The 12,994-nt window shown below is 31.4% G+C and overlaps 1 protein-coding gene across 2 annotated transcripts in view; it reads left to right on the top strand.

Annotated features, from left to right (window-relative positions):
* Positions 1-12,994, top strand: part of LOC114331761 (uncharacterized) — a 193,926-nt gene that overhangs the window by 159,669 nt on the left and 21,263 nt on the right. The window lies entirely within an intron of this gene.

The following is a 12,994-nucleotide window of genomic DNA, read 5'->3' as shown; positions in this document are numbered from 1 at the left end:
ATGGTCAATGAATCTCTATTATATATGAAAAAACCGCGGAGTGCTACCATTTAAAGGGGTGCGTTTTTGAGAAATGGGTGAATTAGTCCCTGGGCACAGGTTACATTAGGGTGAGTTCTATGCACTTTTGGTACAAACACGTCCACATAAAGATTGTTCCTGGTTAAATTTACTATCTAAATATAACTTTTTAAAGTCAAAGATACTTTTTTTTACAAAAATATATTCAAAAGAAAAAGCACAAAGAAACCCAAAAGAAAGAAATTTTGTTTTTTGTCCCATAACTTTTGTCCACGGTGATATAGGTATAGACATTGCTCTACAGAAAAAAAACTTACATGTTTTTTCTTTAAAATGACGTTTGGTAGAGGTCATTAAAATTTAAAGTTTTCGAAATATGATTTTTCAAAATTCGCCACTCACAGCAATTTTGGGCAATTTTCCTTGTTATTTCGCAAATATTGTTCTGTAACTTTTTTCTACGTAACTTTAGCCATATGCAATGGTACATGTAAAAGGAATAGAAATCAATTACCTTTAAAATGTTCTACTGTATAATGTTGTACGACTTCTTTTAAAGAGGTTATCTTTTTCAAGACTTTATACTTTTAACGAGTTTTTATATTTTTTACGATTATTTTTTGAATTTCCCATTATAACTGTTTTTTTTTACATTTAGGTATATATTATATAATAAAAAAGAAAGCTTATTCTGTTTACTTTAAAATGGTGTATTATAAAAAATTCTAGGATTATTTTTGAATAAGATATGCTTTTTCAAAATGTAATAAGTACTTGCAACGATTTTTGATTTTAGGATTATTTTTTAAATTCCTCATTATAACTTTTTTATGTGATTGTGTGTTATGATTGAATCTTATTTTTTATAGGTAATACTTTGGATCCACTTGACTCGGCTAGGCAAACTTCAAAATATGGATTAATTCCAATATTTACTGTCAAAGCTCCTGCACCACAAGCTTTGCTTGAAAAAATAGAATGTAAATGTACCAAAGGATGTACAAAAAGCTGCGGTAATAGGAAGATAGGAATTAGTTGTTCAATATTCTGCAAAGGGTGCATGTGCATGGGTACTAATTGTGGGAACTCTAAGATAACTGAGGTGTCAGAGGAAAATATTGAAGCTAATGCTAACGAAGAGATGGACTTTGATTTTGAAGATTTTTTAAATGTCAACTGTTTAAATAATTTTAACTAAAGTGATGTTTTCTAAGACTAATGTTTATGTAATTTTTGTAAAAGAAATAATTTTAAATAATACAGGTAAAAAAATATCAAAGAATCACTCGGTTTCCATTACATATTTAAATATAAATGATACACCATTTTAAATAACAGAAAGTAAGCCCTCATTATTGAGCAATATATAGTATATTCATATTCATGTACAAGAAAAAAAAGTTATAAGAAATTTCAAAAATAATCGTAAAAAATATAAAAAATAATATTTTTTTATATTAGGTATTATATAATATATAATATAATATTATATTATATATACTATATATAGTATAATTAGTGTGACCAACTCCAATTCAGTCGAATCCGGGACAAAGCTGAAAAAAATACGTGAAATCCGGGACTTTTCAATGAAAATCGGGCCATTTTTTTTTCAGAAGAGGATAATTAAAATACAGAAACGAAAAAAAGTTCACCGTCCACCGATATAAAATGCATGCGTTTTGGATGTGGTATTAGAATTAAATTCTAGAAATTGTTGACTTTTTTTCGTCCCACCAATTCAATTTTATGTGAATTAGAAGAATAACGTATCCAAAACTTCAAAATAGAATTTTACCAAAATGTTGAAAATTCGGATGGCCCGGAAGCCTTGTCCGGGACGCCGGGATACGACTTCGTAATTCGGGCTACTAACTAAGTATAATATATAATATATTCTATAATAAATTATATAATAATATTATTTTATTTTTATATTATATTATAAAATATAAAAACTTGAAAAACCATAATCTCTTTAAAAAAAGTCGTACAACGTTATACAGTAGACCATTTTAAAGGTAATTGATTTCTATTCCTATTACGTGTACCATTGCATATACAGTAGGAAAAATGAAAGAATACCCATGAACGAACATATAAAACACGCTGTATTTTCCTGTCACCGTGTCACACAAAAAATTGGCCAGCGCAGGTACATGTAATAATTATTGTTACATGTACTTGCACTGGACAATTTTCTTTGTGACACGGTGACAGGAAAATACAGCGTGTTTTATATGTTCGTTCATGGGTATTCTTTCATTTTTCCGACTGTACCTAAAGTTACGTAGAAAAAAGTTACAGAACAATATTTGCGAAATAACAAGGAAAATTGCCCAAAATTGCTATGAGTGGCGAACTTTGAAAAATCATATTTCGGAAACGTTAAATCCTAATTACCTCTACTAAACAACAGTTTAAAGAAGAAATATATAGGTTTTTTTATGCAAAGCAATATCTATACCTATATCCTCGTGGACAAAAGTTATGGGACAAAAAACAAAATTTCTTTCTTTTGGGTTTCTTTGTGCTTTTTCTTTTGAATATATTTTTGTAAAAAAAAGTATCATTGACTTTAAAAAGTATTATTTAGATAGGAAATTTAACCAGGAACAATTTTTATGTAGATATGTTTGTACCAAAAGTGCATAGAACTCACCCTAATGTAACCTGTGCCCAGGGACTAATTCACTCATTTTTCAAAAACGCACCCCTTTAAATGGTAGCACTCCGCGGTTTTTTCATATATAGATGTCGATTGAACATATGAAATAATAAAACCCCGTTAACGTTGTAGTTCCCTTTAGCTATCTTATTTTGAATATAATCAATAGCCTATTTAGTGAATATCAATGTTCTTCATTTCTGTTCATATTTCTGTTCATTGTATTAAGTATCTTTCATTTAGCTAGAAAATAACGCAAGTGACTGATTCACAGTACCAGATAAACTCACAAACCATGCAATCCTAAATTTTATCTACACATTTTACTTTGTACTATACAGTGCTAAGTTTTGTTATTAAATCAAGAGGAGTAAACTAAAAAGACAGATTCACACCCAAGAAACTCACTAGAAATATCACCAAATACATCTTCTTTTTTCGTTGATCACATCGGCCTTTGACGGTAATCCATAAATATTATATTATACTAACACGTCGCTAAATAGTTCTAAAAACACTTTTTTTATATAAAAACAGACTAAAAATTTAAAAATTAAAGGAATAACTCAGAAAATATAAAAAATTAAGTTATAATGATATAGCTTAATTAACCTATGAAATGCCAATCGTGTCAAAATTTGATAACAGTGGAGTAAATTTGCCTGAAGTTGGACCAATTACAAACAAGCTTTACGGCGCGGGAAATTTGAATTACTCCCAAAATTTAGGTTTCCCAAAAATCTCTCCTAAGAAATCTATAAGTAGATATGACTTCGCCTCTTTCTCGTCTACGAGTTAATGGAAACAACTTAAGCTTTCTTAGTCTCTTTGAAAATGGGATAACTAAACTGATACTGCCAATAATTCTAGGTGAGGTCTACCATAACTTTTGTAGACTTTTAAAAACAAGTCTGGAGACATTCTATGAAAAGCTTTTGATATTAAGTATAAAGCAGAGTTAGCTGTACTGCCTATTTTTGATGTGTGAGTAGACTAACTTAATATTTAGTTGACCATAACACCCATATCATTAACTTCCTATACCGATATCAGAGGATTATACCGTCTAAAATTATTATTATATCCAGATTAAACGATACAACATTACTCATATAGAATAGGCCCTAATATTGATCCCTGAGGGACGCCACTGGCTACTGCACGTGGAACGCTGGAGTCATTTTCCACTATGACCGAAAAAGTTCTTTCAAGGAGGAAGCTTTCTTAAGTAAAATACACTTCTCCAAGTAATTAACGCACCACCTTAAAAATTGGTCGCCGATTTAAGCGATTTTTGAACATGGTACAGTCGACTCTCGTTAATCCGAAACTCGAGGGACTCTTAAAATATTACGAATTATTGAGTGTTTGAAATATCAAATGGTTCGAAATTTGTGAGAGAAAATAAATAAAACTTCGAATTATTAAGTGTTGATCAATTATTATTTATTAACTGCTATTCTATAATGATGACACAAGTTTAGAGGTACATATTATATTCTTGTACATACATGTATGTATTCATAATGTGAATTAGTCAATCTTTCGAAAGAATTGTATTATACTGATTTGCTTCAACGCACATTACTGCTGCTCAGACTGCTCTATAATTTTTTTTAAGAGAAAAAATGCCTGAAATGATTTTTCATTACTTTCGTTTTGTAGACAGAAGGTTTGTAAGTATCGAATGAGGATTTTGCTTCTTTAACTGACACCTCTGCCAAAGGTTCTTATGTATCATACTCATCTTCTTCGTTACTTTTTTCATTCGTATCTGTCGCAGATAAAATTTCGCCATTGGTTAGTGAACCTGAGACAGCAACATCTTCATCCACTTGAACAAAGTCAGAAAAACTCATACCGCTGATGTCAACTAATGGTTCTCTATTGCTAGTTCTTCATTATCCATAAGTATTGGAAGATTTTCCTGGTCTTCTTTTAAGAAACCGGATTTTTTGAAGCAGGTACAGAAAAAGAAAGTACAGAAGAAAAAGTACAGAAAACTGTACTTCTACAATCTTTTCGCATTTTTCTCTCTGCAACTTTGAATTGTCGAGTGTTGGACGACGATGATATCGAATTAAAGCGTCGTTTTGTTATATAGCAATGATTTTTTTCGTTCGAATTACCAAGTGTATAAAAATGTATTGATTTAGTTCGAAATGTAAAGACAGTTTGTAGGGAACTCGTGATAACTTTGAATTATAGAGAGGTTCGAATTATTGCAGGTTTGAATTAAAGCGAGTCGACTGTATAGCCTTATTCCTTAAACAATATCGCTGTAATAATATTGTTGCTAGCCAGGTAAATTGTCATTGTATACCGGGTGTACCAATCAAATTGTGATTTTTTTCTCAAAGTTCGCGTCACCCTGTGGAATATTCTAGCATTTTTTATAAAATACTGAAATTAACCCCTTAACGTGTACACTCGAGTTAACTCGAGTGCGATAAACTGGCCAAACTGTGCACACTCGAGATAGTTCGAGCGGCGTCGTTTTAATCTTACTATAATTTTTCACACTCAAATGCAATCGAGAATTGAAAATAATAATATAACAATAAAACACTGAAAACGTTTGTTTTCTATACTTCCACAAAATTTATTACAACTATGTGACTACAGCTGTTTCGGCAGAGTGCCTTTCTCAAGTGATTTAGATTACTATGGGTTTGTCTTTTTAAAAGTCTTTAACTGAAGAGGTTGAGGAGTGGGGAGCTGTTTGTCTCGAGTTGGTCATTCAGAATTATATCTGTATTTTTCAATTTATTAATTTCCATAGATTCTAACAAAGATAGCTTAAGGCCTTTATTTTGAATGTGCAGAATTTGAAACTGTTCATTAAAAGAATGTTTATGATCTAGAAGGTGAAGTGCGTATGTAGAAGTGTCTGTTTTTCTATTGTTGAAAGCCCGTTTGTGTTCTGCTATCCGTTTGTCAAAGGTTCTGCCAGTTTGACCGATGTAAGTTTTCGGACAGTCACCACAAGTTAGTTTGTAAACACTACTTTGTAGTTGTTTTCTCTTTCGGCTCTTATTGTTCTTAATATATTTCCTTAAGTTGTTGTTAGTTCTGAAAGCTGGTGTTATTCCTTTCTTTTTTATGTATCTGGTTATTTTTGTTGTTATCTTGCCAGTATATGTGATAGAGCAGAAGGTACTGGGTTCTTTCTGTGGTGGTGGATAGACTATTTTCAGGGCTTTCTTATGGAGTTTTTGGTTTAAAATTTTGTTAATTGTTTGTTCGCTATAGCCATTGTTTACTGCGATTTGTTTAATGATGTTCAGTTCTATCTCGAAGTTATTTTTTGACATGGGAATTTCTGTCAGTATATGCTATGCTATATGCTATAATCCATCAATTACGAAAATAATAATGTGAAAGCAAAAAAAAAACAGTTGTTTTATTCATATTTATCATTTACATGGGATTGTAAGCTATACGCTGTGAGCTCGTACGTAGAGGGGATATTTAAAAGTTCGTGAGCGCCAGTAGTGACAAGTCAGGGAACCTTTCCTGGAAATTTGACATAAATGTTAAAGTGATTAATTTAAAATTAAAATTAAAAACATTAATTATAAAAAATATTAGTTGGTCAAAGCTGTGGTATATATTTTTACCTTAGATATACTTACGTTTTAAATACTGAATTTAAGTTTTTTTAATATTCCGTAATATGTAATTATAAATTAATTTTGTTCTGAAGCTATTTCCTTGTGACATTTTTATAATTACGTATTTTTTATGGGAAATAAGCCACAATTTTACTAAAAAATGAATTTATTAACGTTTCGAAGCCCAAATCGGGTTTCGTTGTCAAAATACAAAATACTATTGAAACGTTAATAAATTCATTTTTTAGTAAAATTGTGGCTTATTTCCCATAAAAAATACGTAATTATAAATTAATTATTAATCTTAGCGCCATCTACACGATATTGTGAAAGTATCCGAAGTAAGAAATTAATATTTCATCAATAGAACGTCAAAATGATTAGCAAAATCTTAAAAAAATCGATTACAATTTAATTACTTTTTTGCGTTGTACTTAAATATTACGCGATAAAAATTAAATAAATTAAAAAATTTCCGGTGAAAGTTTTATTATTAGTCCGCTAGTTAGCGACACCAGCGAAGCTCAGAGCGTATAACACTTACTTATTCCAGTATAAAATATTATAATCCTTTTTGTACTTATCACTTACAACTTATCTCTTCCTTGTGAGCCGCTTTCTGACAAATTTGCGTATTCATATTCTGATTCGCTTATTTTTCAAGATATATATCACGCTCCTGCGCAGTAAACAAAATACGTTCCAACAAAAAAATGATCGTTCATCGCATAGACCTTCCGATTATTCTAACAAAAATTGTGATCGTTCGGTGACAGTTTTGTGACGAATACTTCAGTAATCGGATAAATGCAAGTACAGTAAAACCTCGATATAACGGACCTCTATTTAACGGACTTCGGATATAACGGACAAAAAATCCGATCAAATGTAAAAAAATTAACAACGTTCTGTTAACGTTATACTTTGATGGCCAAGATGCAGCAGGTAATAGATTTAGAAGGGTTGGAAGTTCCTGATTTCTGTAGAATAAATAATAGTGCCGGAGAAGAAAGCAACTGAGAAAGATGTTTTACAATGGCTAGAAATAGATGAAGGTTGCCCTGGATACAACATCATTACTGAAAGTAAAAGAACAGATGAAGTTATGAACCTAAAAAATGAGAATGGAAGTGAAGATAGCGAAGAAGACAAAACAACACTGCCAAAAATGAAGTTATCGGAGGTAAGATCACATCTCGACGATCTAATAACATTTATAATACAATGTACATATTAATAAAAAGTTTTTTGATTTAATTTAAACGTATCTTTATATAACGGACTTTCGGCTTTAACGGACACCCCGTCCCCCCAATTAGTCCGGTATATCGAGGTTTTACTGTACTAATTGGGCTGATCTTCGCACTAGGATCGCTTTTTTACATTAAAAATAAATTGATATTTTTGGCCGGTCTTTTTCACAAAAAATTGTCCATTAAGGCGTTAAAACCCAACTACAGCCTCATGTTTTCTTAACATTCTGTTTTTTGATTCATTCGCTTATGTTGGATAATAAAAAAGTTATGTACTTTAACCCTTGTTTTTCATCAATACAGGATGTTTTTAAATAAGTATGGCAAACTTTAAGGGGCAATTTTGCATGAAAAATAATGACAGTTTACTTTATAAACGTATGTCCGCAAATACTTCGTTTTCGAGATTGGAGGTGTTGAAATTTTTCTTACAAACTGCCGGTTTATTTATTGCCCTAAAACCGGTTGAGATATGCAAAAGAAATTTGGTGGGTTTTAAGAGGTAGTTATTTTGCATTTTTTGACATACAATTTAGAATTTTATTTTCACCATTGGCGCACGTAAGGGTTATATTACCTGTATGCGCACCAATGATGAATATTAAATTCCTAAATTGTATATAAAAAAATGCGCAATAACTACCTTTTAAAACCCACTAAATATCATTCGCATATCTTAACCGGTTTTGGAGTAATAAATAAATCGTCAGTTTGTAAGAAAAATTTCAACATCCACTATCTTGGAAGCGAAGCATTTGCGAATATACTTGTATGTATAAAGCAAACTGTCATTATTTTTCATGCAGAATTACCCCTTAAAGTTTGCCATACTTATTTAAAAACACCATGTATTGACGAAATACAAGGCTCTAGCTGTTAAAATTACCTAATTTTTTTATCATCCACCATAAGCGAATGAATCAAACACATACTCAGATACGATGTTTTTTTTTTACATCCAACGTTTATTGCAATCTGTCTGATCACAAACAATAAGCAATACATAATATTATTGAAAAATAACACAGATGAAGCCGCCCAGTGGCGAGCACCCAGTAAGACATATAACATTATAATTTTAAAATAAAACATAACAATTACTTGGAACATAATACATAGATAAAATTTAGTATAGTGGACAGTTCAGACAATAAAAATATGATTATTAAAAGTCTAAGGAACATGAATAAAAATACGAAAGAAGTTTAAAAATCACTAAAACTAAAACATGATTATTTCACTGCACTCTGTTGTTGCTCTGATGTCCAGATGTACTAGAGGTCCAAAGGGTCAGGTCTTTTTAATCGTCTTTCATGAGAAATGTTGAGCAGGTCCGTGGCGAGTGGATTTGGATGGCAGGATAGTCTTGTCTTGTATCTAGAATTTACAGCAGATATTGCTTCGCTAACTGTTGGTAGCTGTAGGTCGTGGTGCAATCTCTGATTCGTAACATACCAAGGGGCATTGCAGATCTGGCGCAACACTTTTGATTGGAACCGTTGAAGTTTTTGAATGTTGGTATTACTAGCTGTTCCCCATATTTGTGCTGCATATAGCCACACCGGTTTTAAAATACATTTATAAATCATAATTTTGTTCTCCAGGCTAAGATTTGATTTCCTACTCATGTACCAATACATTTTCCTGTAGATTAGGCCGAGTTGAAGACGTTTCTTCCAGATGTGGGTGCCCCAATTAAGTTTACTATCTAAATGAATTCCCAGGTATTTTACGGCGGTATTGACTGGTAGTGGAGTGTTATTTATAGAAACCGGAGGCGCGACACCTTTTTTTAAAGTAAATGTTATTTGTGTGGATTTTAAACTGTTGACTTGTACTCACCACAATTTAAACCAGCTCTCTAGTTCAGTCAGATGATTTTGCAATACCTCGGATGCTTCTGTTGCTATAGGATTTGAAGCCATTATAACTGTGTCATCCGCATATGTAGCAATTGTTGTATTAATGGTGGTTGGAAGATCCGATGTGTATATTAAGTAAAGTGTTGGTCCTAATATGCTTCCTTGTGGAACTCCAGAACATATTGGAAACAGGTTAGTAATTTCCCCTCCTCTTTTGACTTGAAAAAATCTATCTGTCAGATAGGATCTTAATAGTGAACTTATGGGATAAGGAAATATGGATTTAATCTTGGAGATAAGACCTACATGCCAAACTTTGTCGAATGCCTGTGAGACATCTAGGAATGCAGCTGTACAGTAATTTTTGTGTTCGAGCGAATTTCTGATAGTTTTTACTACCCTATGAATTTGCTCGATGGTACCATGTTGTTTCCTAAAGCCAAACTGATAATTAGGTAAAACATTGTTGCTGTCTAATGTAGGCTCTAGTCTTCTCAGGAAAAGCCGCTCGAACACTTTAGATATAATAGGCAACAAGTTTATTGGACGATATGAAGATACTTCCGCGTGATCCTTATTAGGTTTTGGGATTAGAACAATTTGAGCTACTTTCCATTGGAGTGGAAAGTAACCTGTTCTTAATATTGAATTAAATATATAAGTAATTAAGCTTACACCTTCGTTGGGTAGATTTTTTAGGACCAAACTAGATATTATATCATACCCAGGTGACTTCTTATTCTCCAGATTATTAATTACTTCTTCTACTTCAGATTTCTTGAAAATTTTAATAGGCGGAGCCATTTGATATGGTGCGTTTATGACTTCATGAATATCTTCTTCTTCTTCAGCTGAGACTTCCCTCTGATGCGGTTGAAATACCTCGCATAAATGATTTGCGAAAGTATAAGCTTTATCTTTGTCAGTTTTAGCTTATGTGCCATTTAGTTTCCTGATTGGCATATTCATTTGTTCGTTGTCTTTAAGTTTTTTTGTTAGTTTCCACAGAGAATAATTTGTATCATCTGAAGGTGAGAGGTTCTTTAAATAATTGTTGATTCCATTGTCTTTATGTTGGATCAAGTTTCTTTTGAGTAATCTGCAAGCTCTATTAAAATTTGTTTTATCTTCTGGGTGTCTAGTGAGCTGCCACCTCTTTCTTAGTTTTCTTTTTTCCAGTATAAGTGTATTTATTTGAGCAGGATACGACTCGGAGTTGTGTGTGTAGGTAATTTCTGGAGTGGACGACCAAACAGCTTGCTGAATAACTGTAGTTAAGTGAGTGACTGCATTTTCTATGTCCCTGTCACTTTTAAGAGGCAAGTTTAGGTTAATGGATGATTTTATTTCTTCTCTATACCTATCCCAGTTTGTTCTTTTATTACACAGAGATACGATGTAAGGTTGATTTGCACCGATCTGTTTAACGGATAAAAATTGTTGGATATGTAATTTAGCATGTTAACAATTACAAAAAACAAGGGTTGCCCGATCTAATCTTGTTCTAACTATAATTAATTAGGTAATAATTAAAAAAATACATTTTTTTTTATAAATTAAAAAAAAATCGACTCCGGCAGATATTATTTCAGATTTACTAGGTCAATCTAAACAAAAAAGGTCTTTTGTAATTTTTCTCTAAAGTTGACCGTTTTCCAGTTATAAACAATTTAAAATTGAAAAAAGAGCGGAAGATGACGATTTTCAAGACTCAAAAACATCAGTATAAAATATCATTTTTGAAATTACGAAGTACCTAAATTCAAGTTCAAACCTTAATCTATCAGTTCTTGATAAGCCTTTTGCGCTTATTTCATTCTGAAACATTGTTTTTTAGTTGTCAATGCCCGTCTCCCCATAAGAAACCTTTCTCATTAACAATTAAAAAAATAAACTAAAAAGGGGTAGTTCCCTGGGTTGTACACTTCTATGTAAAAGGTATATTTACTAAAAATTTTTAGAATCCCAATGGATTCAATAAAATGAGTTCATCAGAACGTTTTCAAACCTATCGGTCCATCATCAGTGAATCTAAAATCAAATAAGTAATCCCACTATTAAAATTGAAAAGATGGTTGAAATTGTGAAAGTTAAAAAATGTGGTTATGATTATTTACTTGAATACTTGCAAAATAGCCCCAGAACCAAACAATGGTTGTGATTATAAATAAATCTACATTATGTTAAAATAAATTTAAAATGGCTAAACGCCGATGTTCAAGGATTAAACCTCTGGGAACATGGTGAAACTCTACCCGAGGACCCAATCAACCATCTTCGGTCAACGATGACTACTAAGTGTCAAAGCTGTGTAAGGAAATGCTTGATGTGACATTGACAGTTGAGGAAGAAGGTAGTCGATTTTCAAGGAAATTTAAAAACAAAGTAATGATCCAAGACGACGATATGGTAAAGATTTTAATATCTGAAAATGTCTGTTAATTAAATCTATTGTTTTTTAAAATTAAAAGAAAATGTGTTTTACAAAATAAAAATTATTTTAACTGTAGGTAACTACAAATTGACTGTATCAAATAAAATTAACCTGATCAAAAAATTCAATATGATAAAGTGAGCTGATTAGTAGTAATGACAGAAATAAAAATAAATAAGTGGTGATATAGAAGAAGTTTTAAATTTTGAAAAGGGATATTATTATATCAAGAAATTTATATGTCCACAGTATGTGTATTGATGGTTGTATAGGTAGAAGGGAAATTTTTTTTTCACCTACATCCAAATAAAAAAAATTTCCCTTCTACCTATACAACCATCAATACACATACTGTGGACATATAAATTTCTTGATATAATAATATTCCTTTTCAAAATTTAAAACTTCTTCTATATCACCACCTACTTATTTTTATTTCTGTCATTACTACTAATCAGCTCACTTTATCATATTGAATTTTTTGATCAGGTTAATTTTATTTGATACAATCAATTTGTAGTTACCTACAGTTAAAATAATTTTTATTTTGTAAAACACATTTTCTTTTAATTTTAAAAAACAATAGATTTAATAAACAGACATTTTCAGATATTAAAATCTTTACCATATCGTCGTCTTGGATCATTACTTTGTTTTTAAATTTCCTTGAAAATCGACTACCTTCTTCCTCAACTGTCAATGTCACATCAAGCATTTCCTTACACAGCTTTGACACTTAGTAGTCATCGCTGACCGAAGATGGTTGATTGGGTCCTCGGGTAGAGTTTCACCATGTTCCCAGAGGTTTAATCCCTGAACATCGGCGTTTAGCCATTTTAAATTTATTTTAACATAATGTAGATTTATTTATAATCACAACCATTGTTTGGTTCTGGGGCTATTTTGCAAGTATTCAAGTAAGTAATCATAACCACATTTTTTAACTTTCACAATTTCAACCATCTTTTCAATTTTAATAGTGGGATTACTTATTTGATTTTAGATTCACTGATGATGGACCGATAGGTTTGAAAACGTTCTGATGAACTCATTTTATTGAATCCATTGGGATTCTAAAAATTTTTAGTAAATATACCTTTTACATAGAAGTGGTTTTTACTTCATGTTCCAGTTTGTTTAAT

The sequence above is a fragment of the Diabrotica virgifera genome, chromosome 8, assembly GCF_917563875.1.
Source record: "Diabrotica virgifera virgifera chromosome 8, PGI_DIABVI_V3a".
In the NCBI taxonomy this organism is placed as follows: Eukaryota; Metazoa; Arthropoda; class Insecta; order Coleoptera; family Chrysomelidae; genus Diabrotica; species Diabrotica virgifera.
This window is presented reverse-complemented; position numbering and strand designations above follow the sequence as displayed.